Genomic DNA, 20,413 nt, shown 5'->3' with positions numbered 1-20,413 from the left:
GTGAACATTGAATGAACTTGAACCCTGTTGCAAAGTGGTGAAATTAAAACACTTGATAAAATTCCTGGTCTTACTGAACCCAGGTTCATATCTTGCCTTCATCACTTCCTGTGTCACACTCCAGCTGCCTGGCTTTCTGTTCCTTGAACAAGCCAACTTCATCCAACCTCAGGGCCTTTGCAATTGCTGTACCCTCTGCCAGGAACCCTCTTCCCTAGCTGTCACAGGGTATGCCTCCCCTTAAATATCAGCCTTCCAGGAGAGGCCTTGCCTGGTCACTTTCTTTAAAGGAATCCCTTTGTCTTTATCACAAGTATCTTTCTTTTTTTTTTTAAGAAAGATTTTAAGCTTTTTTTTCCTTAAGGTTTATTTATTTTTGAGATGGTGGGGAGGGGCAGAAAGAGGGGGAGACACAGAATACAAAGCAGGCTCCAGGTTCTGAGCTGTCAGCACAGCACCCGATGTAGGGCTCGAACTCAGGAGCCGTGAGATCATGACGTGAGCTGAAGTCAGACACTTAACTGACTGAGCCACCCAGGTGCCCCTTAAGCTTTCTTTTTTTTTTTTTTTTTTAAATTTTTTTTTTAACGTTTATTTATTTTTGGGGCAGAGAGAGACAGAGCATGAACAGGGGAGGGGCAAAGAGAGGGAGACACAGAATCGGAAACAGGCTCCAGGCTCCGAGCCATCAGCCCAGAGCCTGACGCGGGGCTCGAACTCACGGACCGCGAGATCGTGACCTGAGCTGAAGTCGGACGCTTAACCGACTGAGCCACCCAGGCGCCCCTAAGCTTTCTTTTTAAGTTTATTTATTTATTTTGAGAGAGACAGAGAGAGCGCAAGTGAGGGAGGGGCAGAGAGAGAGAGAGAGGGAGAATCCCTAGTGGACTCCACAGGGTCAGTGCAGAATCCAATGACAGGCTCTGAAGCTGTGAGATCATGACCTCAGTCAAAATCAAGAGTCACACGTTTAACAGACTGAGCCACCCAGGTGCTCAAAATTTTTTTTAAGTTTATTTATTTAGGTAATGTCTAACCCAACATGGGGCTTGAACTCATAACCCGAGATTAAGAGTCTCACACTCTTCTGGCTGAGTCAGCAGGTGCCCTTCAAGTATCATTTTTCTAATAGCACAAATCATAATCTGTTTATTTAGTTTGGTTTGTTCTTCATCTCTTCCATTAGAGTGTAAGTTCTATGAAGGCATTTAATTTGTCTCTTGTTGTTGTATACCCAACACTTTGCACTGTTCTTTGGGGCCTGAATGCTAAACCCAACATTTTCTTGGTCCTTCTGTGTGCTAAGCACTCTTCTGAGCATTTCACAGGAAAGTTCATTCTATTCTAAAAAAAAAAAAAATCTTGGGGCACCCGTGGTTCATTTGGTTGAGCGTCCAGCTTCAGCTCAGGTCATGATCTTGGGGTTCGTGAGTTCGAGCCCTGCATCGGGCTCTGCACTGACAGTGTGGAGCCTGCTTGGAATTCTCTCTCTCTCTCTCTCTCTCTCTCTCTCTCTCTCTCTCTCTCTCTCCTGTTCTCTCTCTCTCTCTCAAAATAAATACATTTTTAAAAAATTTTAAAAATCTCTTTGGAGATCATAGGTACCATTATTAGCCTCCTTTACCAGAGGAGGAATTGAGGCATTAGAAGGTCCAGTAACATGTGTCCAAGGACAGGTAACTAGAAAGTGGCTGAGGGTGGACTGCAGGCTAGGCGGGGCCAGAATCCTACTACTATCTTAATATGAGTTATCAAGGGGGACCACAAGGAGAGTAATAGGGTAGATCTAAGGAGCAGGTGTTCTTTGGGGCCTTTTACAAAGGAATTCTCCTCCACTTATTCAAATGTCACCATTTGCTGCTGGGCACTAAGGACTCTAGATAGAAGGCCTTAGTTCAAACAAACAAAGGCTTAGCATTGACAATGGAGGTGAAAACAGCATCCAGATTAGAGGATGATCAGCTTCCGCCCACCATTAGTCGGCTGATAAGAGGGGCCTCTAACGTCCTGGGAGACTACACCTCCCGGTCAGCTGGGATTCTCTTCCACGCCCATTTTCTTCACCCAAGAAGGGATGAAACAGACGCTTCCATCTGAGAAAGCATTGGAAAACAGTCACTTCCTCTGCAAAGTCTTCTGATTCCTCAGGCTAAGCCAGGTGCCTCTTTCACGTTCCCACAGGCCCCTGGGCTCATCATTCTGCTAGATGGTACCCTCCTCTCTGGTTTCCCTGACTGTGAACTCCCTAAGGGCAGAGACTGGCTTCTTCTTTGCTGTATCTCTTACCCCTACGTCTTGCCCAATTCACTCCTGCTCATTTCTCAGATTTCATCTTAAAGGTCAACTCCTCCAAGAAGCCTTCCCTGGCAACCCCCACAATCCCTGTAGATAACTTTTCTCCATGCAGTGATTGCTTGTTTGCTTATCTAGGTCACCCTGCCCACTACCCAGGGGTTCCCACACCTCTGCATCTAAGAGTCACCTGGGGAGCTTGTAAGATGCAGATTCCCAGGCTCCAACCACAGAGAGTGATTCCAGAGACTGGAGTAGGGCCTGAGAATCTGCACTGTTACTGCTCACACGGTGATTCTGGTATGAGGGGCATCAGAGGAAGGGTGCAATAAACAATTATATGCTTGCGGGCAGGGACCATCATCTCTGTGAAGCCCCAAAAGCAAGTCTGTGCCTGGCACATAGGAAGTGTTCATACATGATTGTTGAATGAATGCTTGAATGAATGAATGGCTGCCTACCTTATAATAGGTTCTCCAAATACAGCAACTTGAGTTTGGCCTTGAAATAGCCACATGGAGGTCATAGGTTTATTCTCTCCTGGAATGGAGGTAGGAGAGTGCTGAGGTTCTGTGCCCTGAGTGCTAAATTGGAAACTAAAGATTCTACTTCCTGCCTTACAACGTGAGCAGCTTATTTAGTCCCTTTAAGCCTCAATGTCTTCATCTGTAGAACAGAGATGATAATAATAATGCCAGCATCGTCAGGCTTTGGAGAAATGAAGTGAGGCAAAGCTTTTAGCACAGTGCCTGGCCCTGGGTCAGTGTCCCAAAACTTCTGGATCCTATTATCATCGTTGTTGTTGTTATCATTACAACTATTAACATCAGAGCTAGAAGGGGCCTCAGATCCTCAAATTCAGGAGCTTCCTACTCAGGGCTCCATGGATCTATCCTCTCCTAGGGAATCTATAATGGGGGTTTAGGAGGGTGTTCTATGAACATCCAGAAATAGAGTACAAAATTGTGTGTGTCTGTTCATTTTCCTAAGGAAAAGAACTCTAGCTTTCAAGTTGAAGATGGGGAAACTGAGACCAGAGAGAGAAGGGGACTTGCTCCAAGTTTCTTTATCCATTCATTCATTCATCCATCCATCCATCCCTCCATTCGTTCATTCATTCCTCATCTCTTCAAACAAGCCTTGAATATTTTCCAAGGGCCTACTATGTGCCAGGATCCAGAAGCAAACCAAGCACAGTCTCTATTCCTTAACCCCTACCTCCCACCCCAAGGCATCTTCTTCTCAACTGTTAAAGGCTTAGGGCTCGTATTCTGATTCCTTTGCTAACACAGTGCCCTAGGAGTAAGTTAGGCTCTTCGATTAAGTCTAAGTTCTTGCCCCAGTTTGAATGCCCTACTTTACTCAAAGCCTTTGTTTCCCTTTTCTGAACCTCATTATCCCAACCTGTAGAAAGAGGCTAAAAACTCCTGCTGTCCAGAGTAGTTGTGAGAAATAAATAGACTTGGAAGTGTTTTATAAACTGCAAAGTGCTGTGCCAATATTAGATATTTTTGGCTGGAGAGAGAGGAAATAGAAATCAATAAATAATTAAGAACTGCACAATCTCCTCCCTCTTTTTTCTAATAAAAAATATTCAGTAGTAGGAGCTCTTACCCAATCTGATCACATGAGAAGTTGCTACATTTATTGAGAAAGTCCATTGAAACAGGAAATGATCAAAATAATACAACTCTTAAATATTCTATCTTAATGTAAAAACCTATTGTTATATATTCATTCACCAATCTTTTGATATAGGGCCAAAGCCTTGTCTTTTAAAAAAATTTTTTTTTAATATTTATTTATTTTTGAGAGAGTGTGAGCAGGGGAGGAACAAAGAGAGAGGGAGACACAGAATCTGAAGCAGGCTCTAGGCCCTGAGCTGTCAGCACAGAGCCCGACGCGGGGCTCGAACTCACGGAGTGTGAGATCATGACCTGAGCTGAAGTCGGACGCTCAACCGACTGAGCCACCCAGGCACCCCCAAAGCCTTGTCTTTGAGCCCGATAGGATATGAGCCAGCTGGTTAGAGTTTCCCCACATCCTTCTTACGTGAACCACTCCTCTGAGTTCTAGTTTGGGCTTTTTGTTGTTGTTGTTGTCGTCAGAGTTTTAATTATTTATTTTGAGAGAGAGACAGAGGAAGAGAGAGAATCCCAAGCAGGCTCCATGCTGTCAGCACAGAGCCCAACTCGGGACTTGGGGCTTGATCTCTCTTATGAACCATGAGATCATGACCTGAGCGGAAATCAAGTCAGGTGCTTAACCAACTGAGCCACCCAGGTGCCCCCTAGTTTGGGCTTCTTAAAAGTTGATGTAGCTCTGAAGGCCCCAGCTGTCCAGAATTTTAGAACTCCACCCCTATTCCCATTCCCCTCCCCATCCAATAATCTTTCATTGTCTAAGCCACACCTGACCCAACTAACTGTCCCCACAACCAGTGGCCCATGACAAAAGTTTATTTTTTGCTTATACGATAAGATCATAGCTGGGGTCACGCTGGGGCTTTGCTTCTTTCTTTTCTTTCTTATTGATTTTGTTTTTTAGAGAGGTTTTAGATTCACAGCAATTATTAGCAAAAGATACAGGGATTGCTCATATTCTCCCTGCCCCCCTTTCCATGCATAGCCTCCTCCACTATCAACATCCCCCACCAGCGTAGCACATTTCTTCCAATTGATGAAATTACACTGACACATCATCATCACACAAGGTCCATAGTTTACATTAGGCTTCATTCTTAGTATAGTGCATTCTATGCGTTCGGACAATTGTATAAAGACATGTACCAAAAAAAAAAAAAAAAAAAAATTAAAAAAAAATAAAATAAAAGGGGCGCCTGGGTGGCGCAGTCGGTTAAGCGTCCGACTTCAGCCAGGTCACGATCTCGCGGTCCGTGAGTTCGAGCCCCGCGTCAGGCTCTGGGCTGATGGCTCGGAGCCTGGAGCCTGTTTCCGATTCTGTGTCTCCCTCTCTCTCTGCCCCTCCCCCGTTCATGCTCTGTCTCTCTCTGTCCCAAAAATAAATAAAAAATGTTGAAAAAAAAAAATTAAAAAAAAAAAAAAAAGACATGTACCAACTAACTTGTAAAGAATCTTTCCAGAGCATTCTATTGTGTTTATAGAAACATCAGTTTTCTTCTCCCACTTCTCTGTTATCAATTTGTCACATACAATTACGTGATTTAATAACAGGAGTAAATTGAAGCACCAACCCAGCTGACTCTTGGTAAGCACACAGTCACATCATTAAGTCGGGAGGAGGAGTTAGTGGCTGGTCACACTAGAAATGGGTCCTCCAGCTGCTGTGGGCATTGCATCGTTCTGGGTTTTGCGGTAGGCAAGATGAGTGTTGTTTAATCAGGTGAACTAGTCTCAGGGAGTTCTTAATCCAGTGAGTTAGTTAATCCAGAAAGCTTCTACTATACTACCTCGTAGAACAAAAAGTCATTCTCTGAGTAATCTACAAGACCAAACTAGATTCTGTCCTTCCTTCTGCTTCTTTAGATCTTTTTTTTTTTTTTTTTGCACCTTTAAAATGGGTGAAAGTTTTTTTAAGAGTTAATTAAGAATATACAGTCACATATGCCAAGTGCTAGATGAACTGTATTAGACTTCAAATTCTTTGAATCGAGCCTATTGTAATAGGACAGGCTGGACGTGACACAACATGCCTAAGTGGGATAATGACAGTGGAGAAATCCTGGGATTAGGCAGCGGTTCTCAAAGTGCGCTGCAGAACCAGCAGCCGCAGCATCAACCTGGGAACTTGCTAGAAATGCAAATTCTCAAGCTCCACCCCAGACCTGCTGCGTCACAAATTTAGGGGTGGGGCCCAGCAATCTGTGTTTGAACAAGCCCTCTAGGGGATTATGATGCACCCTCAAATGAACAGATGTTTCACATCCCAGGTTTATCATTTAGAGGCTGTGTGATCTCAGACAAGTCACTGCACCTCTCTGAACCTGTTTCCTCTCTGGAAAATAAGAATAATAACAAACCTACCTTACAAGGATTGTGAAGATGAAGGGAGATAATATATGTAAAATGCACAGTACAGTGTCTGTCACACCGCAGGGACCCAATAAGTGTTAGGGATAGTTGATATTATTATTAGGAACTCACAACTGGCAGCTCTAATTAGGGCTAAAAGCAAATGAGAGAAAAGGGAAAAGATGTGTGACGTTTTAAAATATTTCTGAGCAGGGGTGCCTGGGTGGATCATTCGGTTAGGCGTCTGACTCGTGATTCCGGCTCAGGTCATGATCTCCGGGTTCGTGGGATCAACTATGGCATTAGGCTCTGTGCCGATAGTTCAGAGCCTGCTTGGAATTCTCTCTCCCTCTCTCTCTGGCCCTCCCCCGCTTGCTCTCTCTCTGTCAAAATAAATAAATAAACTTTTAAAAAATAAAATATTTCTGAGCAGCTACACAATAGCAAGCACTTTGACCTCATTATGTTCTTTCACCTTCTGAATAAACATGAAGTAGGTATAATTATACTTTCCCCACTACACAGATGTGGAGACTGAGGCTTGGTGAGGCTGAATGACAGCTAAGAAGAAGAGCTGGAAGCTGACCATATCCATGTGCCCCATGTGTCCCAACACACCCTGAGTCCCAGACAGACGCAGGCAGATTGGCGGCTCCCAGTGCCAGCCCGCCCTCCAAACCACCTGTCTTCCAGAGTCTGGCTGTTCTCCTCCCCACCCCCCCTCCCAACCCCCGCCACCTAGTGGAGAAGAAGACGTGAATTTCCTGCAGGAGTCATGGCAGGATTGCTTTCTAGGTGCTCTAGAAGTCAGGCCTTTCAACGAATCTCTGAGGCATCAGAATTCCTGGTTCTATACCCTGGCCCATTTCTGCTGCTTCGAACACTCCCTTAGCTTCCGCCAACACCAGCATGACCCAATTTTGGACCTCTGACCAGAATTTAAAAATGCATTAAATCATTAGTCCATCAGATACTCTACCTGCTATGTGCCAGGCACTGAGAACACAGAGATGAGCAAAACAGACTGGACCCTACTGCAGAGAACCTGAGTATATTCACATGAATGACACACAGAAGCAGACAAATCCTATACAGTAGGGGCAGCACGGGCCTGAGAATACAACCTGACTCTGTGAGAGCTCAGAAGAGGCACCTGATCCAGTTCAGGAGTGGGAGGAAATCCTGGAAGTCTTCCCGAGGAGGTGACCTCTGAGTTGATAGATGTTTGCCTTAGTGTTTCATCAATTTCTCATTTTATAGATGGAGAAATGAGTGTAGAGAATTATTTAGCGCATTCATTCGTTAAAGCAGGAAAATATTTCCCCAGTATCTACATTTCCCCGGTATCAGGCCCTGAGCCTGAAGATAGAGGCGAATGAGGAAAGAGCCACCCTAGAAGCAAGGGCACAGAGAGGCCCCAAACTTACTCAGGGGACGTCACCCACTCAAAGCACATTAGCGTCTTTGGAGGATTTTATACTCGTTTTATTTTATTTCTATTTTATCATTCAAAAGTCAGGTTATTACAGTATGCTTTACATAGAGTAAAACTCTCCCTTTTCAGTATGGAGTCCCATGAGTTTGGACACATACATACAGTGCTGGGACCACTATCATGATGGAGAAAGACAACGCCGTTTGCACCTCCTGCTCACTCAGCTTCCTGAGTCGAAGCTCACCTCCAGATTCACTGCGGAATCTGGGGCCGGTCCTCCCCTCCCTGAACCCTCAGTCTTACCGTCTGTAAAATAGGGACCATCATGTCTCTCTCACCCGGATGATGTGAGGATGCCCCGTACACAGTAAGCACTCAATAAACACCAGCTGTTACTGGGATGTCCCGCTCCTTCCCGGTTCTAGCTCTTTCAAGCCCTCCCTCACCCTCTGAGTCTCTCTGTCTCTCTCCCTAACACACACACACACACACACACACACACACACACACACACACAAAGACATTTTTTGAAGCCTCTTGTTTCTCAGAGAGGTTTTATTTATAGGCCGCGCCTCATTGTGAATGTGAAAAGGAGAAAGCCCAGGCCCTCCGTAGACCTTTCATGTGTAAATCAGCCCGGGCCAGGAGCACCGGGGTCACCAGGAGGAGGATTTCACTCTTAATTACTCCTGGAGAAAGCGGGCGGGAGCGAGGCCCGGCGCAGACTCCACCCACGTCGGAGGGAGGCCTCGCCGGGAGCCCCGCGCCTGCCCCGCCTGGGCCCCTAGCTCCGCGGGCTGGGGAGCTGCGGCTCGTCCGGGCCCGGGTCGGGCCGCGGCCGGGGCGGGCGCTTCGTGGGCTCGGCCTTGATTTCCGCTGAACCCGGGCCACCGCAGAGGCGCAGGTGCCTCCGGGGAGCAGGGCCCCAAGTGCGTTTCTTTGACGCCAAAGCGTTTGGACGTGGAAAGAGGGCAAACGGCTTGGCGGAGTGGGAGGTAGGGAGCGATGGTCTGCGAAAGGGCCAGAGGAGGCCTTAAATTAAAAAAAAAAAAAAAAAAAAAAAAAAAAAAAAAAAAAAAAAAAATTTTTTTGTTTTTGTTTTTGTTTTAAAGGTCTTTTATTCATTCTTTTCCCGTGTAGAAATAACATGCTCTAGAAAAAAAGTATGGACGTATTCTCACTGGGCCCTGAACGTTGTTTACCTTAGAGAACGAATTTGGAGATGAGGACAGGGACATTAGTAACCGTTTTTATAACACCCTTCTTTATTTTTGACTTGTTACAACGACTGTGTGTTGCCTTTGGTAATTAAAAAAGATACTTTCCATAATGCCTGTGATACCGTTTTCTGACGAGAAAAATTCATATTCAGTGTAAAACACTGAGAAAACGAAGTATAAAAACCAACCCATGATCGCACCCAAAGAAAGTCACTTTTCATATTGAGGCATAAGACCTTTGATGATTTATTTCTTTCGTCATATTTTTGTGTGTTTGTTTTGCACGCTTCTGTGCACTTTTGGGCACAACTTTTTTGCTGTTTGTTCCATTTGGGCACAACTTAACATGTTGACTTTTTTTCCATTTGTCTTTTCATGTATCTTATATATTTATGTTACTGGATGGCAATATCTTGACATTTAAAAATACACAAACCCTTGGGCCGCAGCAATTCCACATCTAAAATATTCTACAGCGGTGGGAACAGGTAAATAGTATAAACAAATACATTCATTGTAGCAGTGTTTATAGACGCATAAGCTAGCAACAATCTTGACGTTCATCATCAACCTTGATGGTTGATTAATTAAATAATCATGTAACATTACAGTGGAATGTTTTATAGTCATTATAAGAATATCATACATGTAAAGATATCCCCAAATGTATATTGCATTGAATAACAAAGCAAGTTTCAGAATAATTTATACTGTGAATCTCGCTCTCTGATATATTTATATATACATATATGTATGATCTATATATATAAGTGGATAATCATATCTAAGTGTATATGCACAGAAAATTTCTGGAAGAACACATATGAATCTGGTAAAAGTTACTTTGGGGGAAGGAATAAAGGGTAAAGAGGGGTCAAGAACTTTTACTTTTCACCTTATACCTTTGTGTACTGATTGAATTTTTCTCTTAATGTGAACATACAATTGTAATTTAAAAAAAATAATAAAAATGGGGGCTAGTTATATATAATTCTAGTAGATGTTTATTAAGGAAAATACAGTGTTCACTAAATAAACACAAAGTTCATTAAAGAAATACAGCATTGATTAAAGAAAACACAATCCCCTATACCATCCAAAGAGAAACACTGTTAACATTTTGGTTTATTTCCTTCTAGTTTTATTTCTAAATATATTTTGTTAACTTTAAAAAAATATACTAATGGAAAATATACACAAACGATGCATTTGTAGAAAAGTTAGAAAATGAATACCACTCAAACCCTGCTATTCAGAAATAACCACTGTTTACATTCTTTAGTGTATCAACTTTGCTCCCCTGCAGCATTTTCTTTGGGGAGTTGATTTTGTTTTTGCTTTTTTTACGCCATTCCTTCTGTATATGTAAATTTGTGTTTTTCTTTAATTCATTCTCACATTTTTATATGCTTTTCCATGTTATTATTATTCACAGATATAATTTTAATAGTTACAAAATATCCCAGCAATAAACAAAAAATCCTTCACTCAGACATTCCCCTCTTAATGATTGCTGAGTTGTTTCCAAGTTTTTGTGATTATAAACAACTCAGATGAATACTTTATACTTACACTTTTTCCTCTATGTCAAATAATGTCCTCCCATCTGACACTGGAGTTACTAGGCTAAAGGGTAGGTCTATTTTTCAGGCTTTCTTTTTTAGGATTTTATTTTATGTAGTCTTTATACCCGACATGGGGCTCGAACTCACAACTCTGAGATCAAGCAATGCATGCTCTACTGACTGAGCCAGTCAAGCTCTCCTATTTCTCAGGCTCTTAACCCGCATTGTTCAGTTGTTTCTCCAGTGTATGGTGGACAGAGGCATTCTGGAGGAGAAGAAAAGATGGGAAGGGGAGGGTTCACCTTGGTAATATTGGGTGGGAACCCCTGGAATTTATATCTCTGCCTGTCTGCTGCAACTTTCCCCTTTCTTCTCTTTTTCTTAAAAAAATTTTGTTTAATGTTTAGTTATTTTTGAGAGAGAGAGCGTGAGCAGGGAAGGAGCAGAGAGAGAAGGAGACACAGAATCTGAAGCAGGCTCCAGTCTCTGAGCTGTCAGCACAGAGCCCGACATGGAGCTAGAACCCATGAACTGTGAGATCATGACCTGAGCCAAAGTTGGACGTTTACTGACTGAGCCACCCAGGCACCCCTCCCCTTTCTTTCTCTCCTAACATGGCACCAACTAGGACCAATTGCCAAGTACACATCTTGTGCTTCGCACTTTACATGCATTATCTCATTTACTTCTCACAAGAACCCTAAAGGTGGGTGGTCTCATCATCCCCACTTTACAGATGAAGAAACTGAGGCTTAAAGAGGTAACTATATTTCCCAATGTCACATAGCTGGTAAGTGGCATGGCTGAAATTTGAATCAAGCCATCTGATTCCCTTTGCATAAATTTATAGACTGATCAAACTCTCATTTTATAGATAGAAAAACTGAAGCAAAAAAGGGGATGTGAGTTGCCCAGAGGAGTAGCCTAGCTCAAATTGCTGGACTTTTTCCCACTATGCTCCATTGTCTGCTCACAGGGCGCTAATCCAGGGAGTGGGGACTGAAGGCACTCCAAAATTCTTTGTATTAGAAAATCTTCCTGTGGGGATTCTGGGTTCCAACAAGATTCAGAGTCTCTCAGAACCACAGCTCCAGCTGTGTGTCTCCCCTCCAGGGCTGGGTGCTGCCTGTCCATCATTAAAAAAAAAAAAAAAACAAAAAAAAAACGGAAACAGCAGTTAAGCACCCACATGCCCAGGCAGGGAGGAAATCGGGCAGCCCCAGTGCATGTTCAGCCATGGCCATTCCATGGTTTGGAGTATGAAGTATTAAGATGAATAGAAAAGAGATGAGTGAAGAGGAGACAGAAAGTGCTCAAAGAAGGAGTGCATTCTGAGAGAAGACTGCGAAAAGAGACAGGGGAGAAGGAGATGATGTCTGGAAGAAATGCATTGGAATCAGCTGATCCCCTCAGGTAAGAGAAAAATAAATACCCTAGTCTCTGAGGTCCCAGTTCAAAGAATTGTAGGGAATCTGGCCTAGAAGTTGTAGCCACTGCATTTTACAGATGAGCCTCTGTGGCAGAGAGAGAGAGAGAGAGAGAGAGAGAGAGAGAGAGAGAGAGAGAGACTCTCCACAGGCCACAGAGCTGGCAAGCCTGGAATTCTGCCATTCCTCTGACCTCTCCTTCTGTCACATTGTCCCATCATCCCTTGGCTGAAGGTCAGAGCCCCAGGAGGTGAAGATCTAGATCTGTCTTCCTTGCTCAGGGCTGGGCTGTGCTCCCTGCTTGTATGGATCCAGATGCTCTGATGCCAAGGATGGAGGGGCAACTAATGGAATGGAAAATTCCAGGAAGACCAGGACAGTAGGTATCCATCCATCCATCCATCCATCCATCCATCCATCTGTCCATCCATTCATTCATGCATTCATATATCCATTAATTTAGCTATTCATTTGCCAGTCCTTCTCTTCATCCATCCATCTGTCCATCCTTCTGTCCATCCATGGGATATCCATGGATATCCATCATCCATGTTAACAGTAACCAATAATCACAGGAGCATTCTGGTTAAGACTGAATTCTGGAATCAGGCTCTCTGAATCTTGGCTCCACCACATATAAATTGTGTGACCTTAGGCAAATCACCTAGCCTCTGTGTGTCTTAGTTTCCTCATCTGTAAAGTGCAGATAACAATATTATATCCGCCTCATAGGGTTGTAGTAAGCGTTAAATGAATTAATCCATTTAAAGTATTTAGAACTGGTTCATAGCACCACTTATTATTATTCAAGGATGTGCTAAATGAGATCCTGAGTTTGAATAAGGTGCTGTGGAATACAGGGGCGAAAGCCAACAGTGTGGTTTGGTGGCCAACTCAGGGAAAGTTGAGGCTCCTGTTCCTCGATTCACTGTTTTCACGGTCCTTGTTTGGAGTCCAGTGAAGAGAGGAGGGAAAGTAGACTCCCTTGACTGTGGTTTGGGGAGCTGTGTAACAGATGCTGTGTGCACTGCCCTGGTCCCCATGCATTTCCCTAGCTGCTGGAGATGTGGGTAGCTGAGAGCTCACCGCTGAGTCCCCGTATGTGGCTTGCCCATAGTTGAAGGAGGGAGCTATCGCACTGAGGTCATTTTGCCTTCTCAGGACAGACAGCTCTTATCTTTGACACAGGTATAAATACTCAGCTCCCTTAGGTCGGCTCGAGCCAACTCTGATGGACCATCTTCGCTTCAGAGCCTCCATTGGGGTGACTGAAACCTCCACTGAGACCACATTATGGCCTCTACCTATTCCTGTTTCCTTCCCTTCCATTCCACAGGTGTTGACCCAAGAGCACCTCCTAATACAGTTCTGCATGCTAATCTCCATCTCTGAGTCTGTTTCCTGGGAACCTGGCCTATTAGATAAAGGATACAACATCACTTCAAGGCTGTTCACCCTGCGCTGATAACACTCTCAGGGAGTAGGTACTATTTATTACTCCCATTTGCAGATGGGGAAATTGAGGCACACAAAAGTGAGAGGATGTGCCCAAAGTCACACAGCTGGTAGATGGCAGAACCAGGATTCAAATCCAGCAGCCAGGAGCTAGAGTGTATGCACTTGGCTACTATACCGCACTGCCTAATGAGGTTCTGACCAAGCACAGGGATTCAGCGCGGGGTAGGGTGGGTGGGGATGTGAGGGTGTGAAGGGGGGATGCATGTACCTGTGGGGTCACACGTGCACTCATGTACCTGTGGGGTCACTGTGAGTGTGACTGCATGGGTGCATGGTTAGCACGTGCCCTGCCACCACGAGGGTGACCGAGCAAGGCATGTGGGGGTGTATGTGCACATGGAGTCCCCCATTCAGGTTCCCACAGGACACTTCTCCTGGGTTTCTCCTCTTTCCTGCTGGTACACAGGAGGAATGAGCGTGTGCATGTGGCAGCAGTGGGGGTGGTGGTGCAGGATTTGGATTCAAAAGCCAAATTGCCATTTCCTTATTCCCACCATGGCTCTCAAGAGTAGGTAAGGTCTAGACTATGGGGACATCAGGCTCTCTGTGGAGTAGAGTTGATAAGTGAGACAGGGAAGTCAGAGAATGATGTGTTTTGCATCAAAGGAAGCAACCCCAGCCTTTGGTCCTGCCTGGCCTCCAGTGAGGGTGGTATCTTTTACCTCAGTGGGGGCCATATAGTAATGAGTGGGAAAAGGCTGTGGAGTAAAACTGTTGGGTTTGAATCTCAGCTTTGTCTTTTAACTGTGTGACATCAGCAGCTTGCCTACCCTCTCTGATCCTCTACATCCTCTCCTGTAAAATGAGAGTTTAATAACAGTAACTACTTCATAGGGTTTATCGTAAGGCTGACCACATGCTTGAAATAAAGCTGAGCCCATAGTAAGCCTTCAATAAATGCTTGTTTTGTTTTATATTATTTTGAACCCACACTAGGCCAGGAAAGGGCAGAGGAAAGTGCTTTTCCAGAGGAAAGTGCTTATGTCAAGTAGCTATGTTAGCTAACCTTGTGAAGCCAGTACTGTCACGCCCATTTTATAGATAAGGAAACCGAGGCTCAGCAAATGAAGTGACTTGCCCCAGAGCACACAGCAAATGAGCCACAAAACCAGATTTCAAATGTTGATCTCACTCAACTCCAGTGTTCTTCCTACCACACCACAGCTGCCTTCTTGTATGGCCTAGAAGCTTCTGGGCTGCGACAGCTTGTCCTGTAAACTCTGCTCAACACAAATATTTTGCTGCTTACATGCTTTTCTCTCATGTTGCCTGCTCACAAGAGAATATGTAGAGATTTGCAGGTGGTCAGATTTTATGAAAAAAATAGACATTTCTCTTTGTGCAGAAAGAAATACAGGTGAGACGGTTGAGACAGTCGAGGGGGGAGCTCTTAGAGGAAAATGGGAGGTTCAAAAGGCAATTAATGCTTCTGTCTGAAACTGTAAACAGATAGTTACCGGCTCTGACACCACCAGCATGCAGACAAAAGGCAGACAGAAACAGCGCACCACAAGGAAGCTGGGATAGACTACGCCCAGAGTGGAAATTAAATGTTTTCCTGAAAGCAGAAAGGAAAACCATGGTTAAAGCCAAGCCATGACTCTAAGTCTGTGACTCCATGACAGTATAAGTTTAGTGAGTTAAAGGCCCATAATTTGTACCTAGGTGTTGTGAATCTTAAAGTCTTACTCGACATTCTCTCTTGACCTAAGTTTGTAAAACAAAAGTAATAATTAGAAGTGAGTCTTCAACACACACTGTCATTTTAATTATATATATATATATATATATATATATAGAGAGAGAGAGAGAGAGAGAGAGAGAGAGAGAGAATCATTGGCATATTTAGTCAAAACTTTGGTTGTAAGCAATAGAGAATTCGAACAAATGCAAATGAACAAAAATTATTATTAGTGGCTCACAACTGGATCTAGGCATTCCAAGAGTTCAGTTGGCATCCTTGCCATGTCTTGGCTCTGCCTTCTTCTGTGGCTTTGTTCTCAGGCACACATGCTCCTCCCCAGGGTGACAAGATGGCCCTCAGAAGCTCCAGGCTTGCTTTCTTCTCCCGGTGGAAAAGAGATTGCCTGTCTCCAGCTAAAAATCTCAGGGTTCCCTCTGATTGGCTGTCATTGGGTCACATGCCCCATTTTTCATCCAATCCTCTAGTCAGACTGGATCACAGAGGTGAAATAAGTCCCACCCAAGGTACAGAGACTGATACTGGCCGAAAGAGATTTCCCCAGGGAAGCTGGGGTGCTTTTTCCAGAAGACAACACATGTTCACCATCTGGTAGTTCCTGCCTCTCTGTTAACCATGCTAAGGAGAAGCTGTCATCAGGAATAATAATAATAATGAATAATAATAATAGCTAGCTCTTATTGAGCACTCACAATGTGCCAGGTATTACGCTAAATGCTTTATAGGCATTATTGTATTCATTCCTCACATTATCATACTTAATATTCATATTTATTCCTTATCATCATCTAACTTCCCCAATGGGCAAACTGATGCTTAGAGTATCTAAGAAACTGGCCCAAGTTCATAGAGATCGTAAGGAGTGCAACAGGCCGTCCTTTTCCCAATCCTGTGCTCTTAGCCTCTCTGGGAACCACATTTAGAGCTGGTCTATCTCTCAGAATTGCCAGCTTCCTCAGAGGAAGCTCTGAGCCTTCTAAAGGGCTACCTTGAAGAGGCTACCTGGTGTGGGATGGCAGATAGCATCCTGACGCTCCCTGAGAGTCATTCATGGTTCTCAGAGGGCTTGTCCCGCAGCAGCGCAGTGGACCTAGTGCCATGGATACTGAGAGGTTTGACAACAAGGGAAGTCTGAGCCAAAGATCATTGTGAGTTTAAGAGCTTGGATTCCTTGGTCCACTTGCCCTCCCACCCACCAGGGGTAGTGGAGAAAGAACGTGCCGTGGAGGGATTGTGTTAGGTTTGAGCTTCTGTTTGGCCACTAACCGGTTGCATGCATCCTCGAATAAACTCCATTAATCTCTCTAAGCCTTAGTTTCTGAATCCGTAGAATAATCATAATAACATCTTCCTCAGAGGGTTGTGAGGATTACATTACGTGAGAAGTAATGCCTGCCTGTCATCCCACCGGTGTCCCATGAAGTTTGTTCCCTCTGCATTATTTCCCTTCCCATCCCAGAGATGTAGCAAGGGGCACAGCAAGGAGAGAAAGGAAGGCACCTTCCACCTCTCCTGGCCAGCCTGCTGGGCTCCTTCTCCTCTCTTCCTCCCGGGTTTGAATCCCAGCTCAGCTGTCCTCTTCCTAGCTTTGTGACCTTGGGTAAGTCCCCCTCGCTCCCCTCCGCTGGAGAACAAACCTCCCTCATGAAAACCGCCTCTGCAAATTTGCCTGGCACACCGGTTGTTTATTCTCTGAGTCTGAAATGGTGAGAGGGACAGCACTGGGTGGTTTAGGCTGCGTTGGGCAGGGCCTGAGATGTCTGGTCAGCAGAGGGGCCCTCTCAACTCCACTTCCCATCTCCTGAATAATTCATGACAAACAAAATGGCTGGCCCAGACTCTGGCCCTCCCTCCTCCCGGCTGGGGAAGGGAGAAAAGTTTCTAATTACAGGTCAGCTGCCTGGCTCCCTCGGGCCCCTGGGCACTGCACACAGGGGGTATTTATGGGAAGAGAGGGAGGGAAGGGGCTTGGTCCCAGGCCCTTTCCAGAAGGAACTCAACTCCTTTTGAAATTGCAGCCTGGGCCTGCTAAGGCGCAGGGTTAGACTGAGGGGGGGAATTAAAAAAAGTTAGAATCAGCAGGAAGAGACAACCCTGCTGAGGGGTCAGAGTGATGTGTCCAGAAAAATGGCAGGTCAAGGAGGGGCTCTGGGGAAGAGCTGACAAGGGGAACACATTTGCCCAAGTCCCATGGAAAGTACAGCCAAGCTGGGCTTCATAAGGAGGATATCTTAGGGGTGCCTGGGTGGCTCAGTCAGTTAAGCATCTGACTCTTGATTTCAGTTCAGGTCATGATCTCATGGTTCCTGAGATTGAGCCTCATGTCAGGCTCCACGCTGACAGCGAGGAACCTGCTTGTAATTCTCTCTCTCTCTCTCTCTCTCTCTCTGCCCCTCGCCCTACTCTCTCTCTGTTTCTTCTCTCTCTCAAAATAAATAAACATTAAAAAAAAAAGAAGGAGGACATCCTGACTCCAAAACCACAGAGCTACCTTCCAGTTTCCTGACCTGTAAAATGGGGAGAAACACAGAACCTACTTTACAGAGTGGTTGGTGAATTACATGAGTATATGTGAGGTGCTTAGAATACTGCCTGGCACATAAACCCCCCAAATCTATAATAGTAGTATGGTTGTTCTTTTCTACATCATGCTGCCTCCAAGGGAAGTCAGTAAAGGATGAGAGTGACAGAAAGCGAAAGTTCAGGGACATTGTGAGAGAAATAAAAAATTACTCATTAGGGAGTTTAACACAGTGATTTAGGGTAAGGACCCCACACATTTTCAATTAACTAAAAAGAGTAAGGACCCCAGGACTAGGCTGCCCTTGTTCAGTCCCAACTCTGGCTCTTTATGGCTGTGTGATGTTGGGCAAGTTGCTGTACCTCTCTGAGCCTCTGGATTCACCATCTGTAATAAATGGTAACCATTGCCATTGGTGGAGAGCAGTGAACAGAATGGATAAAGTCCCAGTCCTTATGGAGCTTACAGCTAGAAAGTTGTGCTAATCAAAAGCATTTATCGAATGCCTACTGTGTGCAGATCTTGTGCCTACCACATCACAGAACTCGCAGTATACTAGAAAAGCCAGACTAATCTAGAACATATTCCTGTGTGTCTGCTGTGTACAGGTCCTGTGCACTCTGCAGACATTCTCTCCACTCAACTTCACAGCATTCACCCTCATTTTATATACGAAGAAGCTGAAGCTCAAAGGGGTCAGGAACAGAGAAGGGATTTGAAACCTCAAGGGGGGAATCATTCAACAGCATGGATAAATCTCCAAACTGCATGTTAAAGGAAAAAAGCCAGACACGTAGAATACACATTGTATGATTTCATTTACATGAAATTCTAGAAAAATGCAAACTAACCTATAGTGACAGAAAGCAGATCAGTGGTTGCCTGGGAACGGGGCTGGGGGTGGGAGGGGTGGGGTGGGAAGGCAGGCATTGACTGCAAAGGGCGCACAGGAACTTTTTGGGGAGATAGAAATGTTTTACATTTGACAGTAGTAGTAGTTACCCGGGTGTAATCATTTGTCAGTGCTCACTGAACTGGACGCTTAAAATGGGTGCATTTTATGCATGTAAATTCTATCTCAAGGAGTCTGATTTTTTAAAAAGAAGAGGGGAAAACTGCACCAGACTTCAGAGCCCCGCAACCCTTCTTATACTATTGGAGTGTCTGATTTCAAGTTCGTTTGTGGGCAGAAACTGTATCAGATTCAAGGACTAGCAAAATGCTTCTCAAACCCACTAGTTCAGATCAACAATTATACCTTGGGCACCTTCCTTGTGCTGGGTGCTAAGGTCACAGAGCAATCAGCCTAGCGGAGACAACAGAAGAAAATGGGCAAATAGGCCCAATACAGCACAGTATATGTTCTGATGGGGCAAGTTACACATCAACGGTGCACACGCTGGGCCGTAGTAATGGATACTGCACCAAGCCTAGGACTTGGGGTGGTGAAGAGCCCAAGCTCTGGAATCGAATGCCTGGGTTCAAATCCCCACTCTGCCTTTTGCTAGCTGTGTGACCTTGGGTGACCGCCTTCACATACCCCACTTCAGTTACCGCCTCTGGAAACTGGGGTGCACCCTGAAACTCCACCCTGAAGGGCTGTGAGAGAATGAAGGAAGGCAGGAGACGTCTCCTACCTGACACTGTGCGCAGCAAATGTCCAAGAATTGATAGCTGTTCCTATCCTGAAGAGTAGGGAACTGGAAGGCACAGAGAGAGATGGGGGGTGGGGGGGAAGGCTCCCTACCCAACCTGGGGGTGGGAGAGGGGTCAGGGATGCTTTCCCAGAGAGGTGATGCTTGAGAAGGAATTGGCCACTCTAAGTGGCCATAGGAGCAGGAGAGAGTGGGAACCTCTTGGAGCAAATGCTCAATAAATATTTGCTCAATAAACAAAAAATAAAATAAAGACTGTGCAAGTCTTGCCTGTAACCAGGGGGATAGAAAAGCCTGCCAGGGCAGACTGGGGGTTCCTCAGGAAGCCAGAGCTGGATGGCTGGCCCCACTGGCAGGCTGCAGACTTTTCTGGAATACAGGACCCTCCTTGGCCTGGCCCCACACCACCCTGCGCCCTGCCCTGTGCTCCAGAGGGGATGTGGACACCCCCCGGACTTCAGACCTGGAGCCCGCAGGAGGGTGAACCGGTGGGGTGGGCTGGCGGGGCATGGGTCCTCCTGGGCTTTCTCCCCCTAACGAGAAGGGCCAAGTCCCTGCGAGGCGCCTCCCGCGCCCCCGTTGTCCGAGCCACAAAGGGCCCGGATCAATGGAAGGCGGGAGCGGCCGAGGGGCCTCCTCTTTGTGCGGCTGTCTCAGGCCTGTTTGCACCGCCGTCTCCGCGCCCCCATTGATCAGGCATGTGGAAAGATTCCGCCTCCCGGGCTCCCTTTGTGGCCGCGTTGCCAGGCTGCGCCCGGCGTGACTGCACCGCGCTGGGCGCTCCCGCCTGCGGTGGGCACTGGGCTGCGAGACGGGGCGGGGTCCCCGAGAGGACAGGCTTGCCAGATTTGGCAAATAAAAACACAGGACACCCGATTAAATTCGCATTTCTGATAAACAACGAGTCAAAGCTAAACAAACAAATAAACGTCCTAGCGTAAGTACGTCCCAAATATCGCATGGGTCATACTTATACTAGAAAAAAGTATTTGTTTATTCGTCTGAAATTCAGGTTTCACTAGGCGTCCGTCCTGTATGTTATCTGGCGCCTATGAGAGGGGGAAACCGAGTAAAACCGCACTGCCC

At 45.5% G+C, this 20,413-nt stretch overlaps 1 long non-coding RNA gene across 1 annotated transcript; it reads right to left on the bottom strand.

Annotated features, from left to right (window-relative positions):
* Window positions 1–8,256: 8,256 nt before the first annotated feature.
* LOC109277537 (uncharacterized) lies at window positions 8,257–20,167 on the bottom strand. The gene is made up of 2 exons (XR_002085195.2): window positions 19,310–20,167; window positions 8,257–8,751 (listed from the first exon to the last, which is right to left on the bottom strand). It is a non-coding gene; the product is annotated as an uncharacterized LOC109277537 (long non-coding RNA).
* Window positions 20,168–20,413: the final 246 nt, after the last annotated feature.

The sequence above is a fragment of the Panthera pardus genome, unplaced genomic scaffold (assembly GCF_024362965.1).
Source record: "Panthera pardus isolate Hobbes unplaced genomic scaffold, ASM2436296v1 HiC_scaffold_15, whole genome shotgun sequence".
Taxonomy (NCBI): domain Eukaryota; kingdom Metazoa; phylum Chordata; class Mammalia; order Carnivora; family Felidae; genus Panthera; species Panthera pardus.
This window is presented reverse-complemented; position numbering and strand designations above follow the sequence as displayed.